Source organism: Schistocerca americana, unplaced genomic scaffold, assembly GCF_021461395.2.
Source record: "Schistocerca americana isolate TAMUIC-IGC-003095 unplaced genomic scaffold, iqSchAmer2.1 HiC_scaffold_285, whole genome shotgun sequence".
Lineage (NCBI taxonomy): Eukaryota > Metazoa > Arthropoda > Insecta > Orthoptera > Acrididae > Schistocerca > Schistocerca americana.
In genome coordinates, this window is record NW_025726000.1 from 75,001 (window position 1) to 80,000 (window position 5,000).

General features: G+C 51.3%; 1 non-coding gene across 1 annotated transcript in view; it reads left to right on the top strand.

Annotated features, from left to right (window-relative positions):
• The first annotated feature begins 4,677 nt into the window (after positions 1-4,677).
• The window catches only part of LOC124578997, a 1,910-nt gene continuing 1,587 nt past the window's right edge, over positions 4,678-5,000 (top strand). The window contains exon 1 of the ribosomal RNA XR_006972758.1: positions 4,678-5,000. This exon is cut by the window's right edge and continues 1,587 nt beyond it. This is a non-coding gene — a ribosomal RNA (small subunit ribosomal RNA).

The window sequence follows — 5,000 nt, forward strand, 5'->3', positions numbered from 1 at the left end:
GACTAGACTGATTCCTTATAATCATTTGCCATACACCGGTGGAAGCTGCCGAGACGAGTAACTACATAGCGGGCTCGCCGTGTCACTAATGTACAGAGATACAATAGTTTCGACTGGAACCGGATTAAACGTATACACGGCGCTGATTAGTAATAGATAGAGCCATCAGAATACAGATAATGTATACAACTGTCCGTATACATGCTGAAAGACTCTGCTCACAATCACACGTCAGCCAGACACTCTTATCACGCACTACTCTCTGCCTGTAACAGGCACACAGACAATATCTAAGCACCAGCATGGAACAACACCCAGTGCATCCTCTCTGCCACATTAGACAATCCACACTATCATAACCAGACCGGGAGGTCCACTCGGAAAACAGAATATCCCACCCTTCCGACAACCACCATTGCTCAGCTAAGCCACCAACACCCACACATGTCCTACACAGGGGTGCACCCAACATCACAATACTGCCTCCTGTCACACCACACAAACAATGGCACGAATGAAAGACACAGGTCTGCCACAAGCATGGAATCAGAGCGCCGCCTGTTATGAGCCAAAGGTGCACCCTGACGTGGCAAATCAGATGATGCCGCAGTCATTTACTTACGATAATCACAATCAACAAACCAGCCCCCCCCCCCCCCGAAAACACCTTTCCTTACAACAATGTGTGCCTTAACCTAACCCGTATTGTGCCTTAACCTAACCCGTATTGTGCCTTAACCTAACCCGTATTGTGCCTTAACCTAACCCATATTGCGCCTTAACCTAACCCATATTGCGCCTTAACCTAACCCATATTGCGCCTTAACCTAACCCATATTGCGCCTTAACCTAACCCATATTGTGCCTTAACCTAACCTATATTGTACCTTAACCTAACCCATATTGTACCTTAACCTAACCCATATTGTACCTTAACCTAACCTATATTGTACCTTAACCTAACCTATATTGTACCTTAACCTAACCTATATTGGGCCTTAACCTAACCTATATTGGGCCTTAACCTAACCTATATTGGGCCTTAACCTAACCTATATTGGGCCTTAACCTAACCTATATTGGGCCTTAACGTAACCCACGTTGCGCCTTAACCTAACCTATATTGTACCTTAACCTAACCCATATTGTACCTTAACCTAACCTATATTGGGCCTTAACCTAACCTATATTGGGCCTTAACCTAACCTATATTGGGCCTTAACCTAACCTATATTGGGCCTTAACGTAACCCACGTTGCGCCTTAACGTAACCCACGTTGCGCCTTAACGTAACCCACGTTGCGCCTTAACGTAACCCACGTTGCGCCTTAACGTAACCCACGTTGCGCCTTAACGTAACCCACGTTGCGCCTTAACCTAACCCATATTGCGCCTTAACCTAACCCATATTGCGCCTTAACCTAACCCATATTGCGCCTTAACCTAACCCATATTGTACCTTAACCTAACCTATATTGTACCTTAACCTAACCTATATTGTACCTTAACCTAACCTATATTGGGCCTTAACCTAACCTATATTGGGCCTTAACCTAACCTATATTGGGCCTTAACCTAACCTATATTGGGCCTTAACCTAACCTATATTGGGCCTTAACGTAACCCACGTTGCGCCTTAACGTAACCCACGTTGCGCCTTAACGTAACCCACGTTGCGCCTTAACGTAACCCACGTTGCGCCTTAACGTAACCCACGTTGCGCCTTAACGTAACCCACGTTGCGCCTTAACCTAACCCATATTGCGCCTTAACCTAACCCATATTGCGCCTTAACCTAACCCATATTGCGCCTTAACCTAACCCATATTGTGCCTTAACCTAACCTATATTGTACCTTAACCTAACCCATATTGTACCTTAACCTAACCTATATTGTACCTTAACCTAACCTATATTGTACCTTAACCTAACCTATATTGTACCTTAACCTAACCCATATTGCGCCTTAACCTAACCCATATTGCGCCTTAACCTAACCCATATTGCGCCTTAACCTAACCCATATTGCGCCTTAACCTAACCCATATTGCGCCTTAACCTAACCCATATTGCGCCTTAACCTAACCCATATTGCGCCTTAACCTAACCCATATTGCGCCTTAACCTAACCCATATTGTACCTTAACCTAACCCATATTGTACCTTAACCTAACCTATATTGTACCTTAACCTAACCTATATTGTACCTTAACCTAACCTATATTGTACCTTAACCTAACCTATATTGGGCCTTAACCTAACCTATATTGGGCCTTAACCTAACCTATATTGGGCCTTAACCTAACCTATATTGGGCCTTAACCTAACCTATATTGGGCCTTAACGTAACCCACGTTGCGCCTTAACGTAACCCACGTTGCGCCTTAACGTAACCCACGTTGCGCCTTAACGTAACCCACGTTGCGCCTTAACGTAACCCACGTTGCGCCTTAACGTAACCCACGTTGCGCCTTAACGTAACCCACGTTGCGCCTTAACGTAACCCACGTTGCGCCTTAACCCAACACACGTTGCGCCTTAACCCAACACACGTTGGGCCTTAACCCAACACACGTTGGGCCTTAACCCAACACACGTTGGGCCTTAACCCAACACACGTTGGGCCTTAACCCAACACACGTTGGGCCTTAACCCAACACACGTTGGGCCTTAACCCAACACACGTTGGGCCTTAACCCAACACACGTTGGGCCTTAACCCAACACACGTTGGGCCTTAACCCAACACACGTTGGGCCTTAACCCAACACACGTTGGGCCTTAACCCAACACACGTTGGGCCTTAACCCAACACACGTTGGGCCTTAACCCAACACACGTTGGGCCTTAACCCAACACACGTTGGGCCTTAACCCAACACACGTTGGGCCTTAACCCAACACACGTTGGGCCTTAACCCAACACACGTTGGGCCTTAACCCAACACACGTTGGGCCTTAACCCAACACACGTTGGGCCTTAACCTGCTCTGTAATTGTCATACGACGCGTTAAATTAGTGTGGTGTTGCCTAACTGCAACCCCCGCAATATAGTTTGCTACTCGCACTGCCTGGTCCCCAGAGTATCGCTTCATGTTAAACACCTTGCAGCTATACACTGTAATGCGGATGGCAGCAGGACGTACATGCTCAATGCCCTTCGCAGTTGTTCATTGGCATTTGCATGGCGAAGCACAGCCTACGTTGTGGTACGGCGTGTGTCAACTGTCCGCTGATGTTGTACGTCCAAATCACACACTGTACTGCACATTGGTCCTCATGTACTGAATGATACATCGTGGTACATGTGTGACCGTACCACGACTGCGCCAACAACGGCGAACCATACGGTCCAAATATTGTGCACTCAGCTACGTGTCGTCTCCCTATAAGAGCTGGATTGCAGTATGGTATGCCGTGGATGGCGATCAGCATGAGCCGTCTGTTGATGTAGTGGCGCGTGTTGTCAGACGTAGTCGTCTCTTCTCACACACCGTGATAGCATGGTGCACTGCGTTCCACATCTGCGACATGCGACAGAGGCCGGTTGACAGTCGTTCGCGCAATGGACATCGCATACGTACGGGGGCCACCTTCCACGTGTTCGCGAAGCGTGCACATGTTGTTGCGTGTATGTGGGCAGACATAGTGTGTCGTGACACCTGACACAGGCATGCAACAATCGTTGAATTTGCAAATGGCGATGGACGTCTACGTTTGCTGGTGACGTTACGCAAATGAACAACTGGTAAACGGTTGTGGTGCGGTTGTTCTCGCTAGAGGTGAATCAGTGATGGCGACGATCGGTTGAGCTACCAACCGGTTGTTTCAGCGATACCCACCATGCCCACGAACGTGAATGGCATGTGGGTGTGAAGCGATACGCGGCGGTGGCTGGGTGGGACCGTCCCCGGCCGGTGAGGGGGGGCCTCCCGGCGTGCTGGCCGCGCGGTGCGTGGGCGCACGCGCTACAGCCGGCTGGTGGGGGCGGCCAGTGGCAGGCGCGCCGGCCGACGGAGGCGGCAGGCGGCGCAGCTGCGCGCCGGCGCACCCTGCACGCGGCGCCGTGCGGCCAAAGTAGGTCCTCGCGGGCCCGGTGCGAAGCGCGGTGGACATCTGCAGTGTGCTGGTCCGATTGAGGACTGTGTGCGCTGAGGATGCGCCGCCGCCCGGCGCTCGGCGCCGCGACGCCGTCTGCTGCTCGGTCGCCTCTGCGGTTCTCGCAGGTGGTTTGTATCGCAGCTGTGCGGACGTGTTGGCGCGTGCGCTGTGCTGGGAGAGTTCGCTTCGGCACCCAAGTGGGGCTTTTGTCCTTCTGTGGCGCTGGCGTTGGAGCTGCCGGCCACCGTAGGTGGCGCGTGTTGTCTCCCGCCGGCAATGCCACGACAGCACGCTCCCGGGCCTCTGTCGGCAGCGGCAAGCTCAGTTGGGAGCACGGGTGGTCGCACCTAAAGCGTCTACTCGCCAAACTCCGGGCGATTGCGCCTCTCTCGAACCCGACCAAGTACTTAGGACGGCGCTGCGCGCCGCCGGGACCTGAGAGGGTTTCGAGGTGTATTGTGCAGGGGAGCTCAGCCTCCTCCTGTTTGCAGAATAATTGAGCGGACGCTTGCGTGTTCGCGCGGGCCCCCGGGACACACTCCCGGGCGGCCGGCTGCTCAGCTCTAGTTGACGCAGCTCCCTGGTTGATCCTGCCAGTAGTCATATGCTTGTCTCAAAGATTAAGCCATGCATGTCTCAGTACAAGCCGCATTAAGGTGAAACCGCGAATGGCTCATTAAATCAGTTATGGTTCCTTAGATCGTACCCACGTTACTTGGATAACTGTGGTAATTCTAGAGCTAATACATGCAAACAGAGTCCCGACCAGAGATGGAAGGGACGCTTTTATTAGATCAAAACCAATCGGTCGGCTCGTCCGGTCCGTTTGCCTTGGTGACTCTGAATAACTTTGGGCTGATCGCACGGTCCTCGTACCGGCGACGCATCTTTCAAATGTCT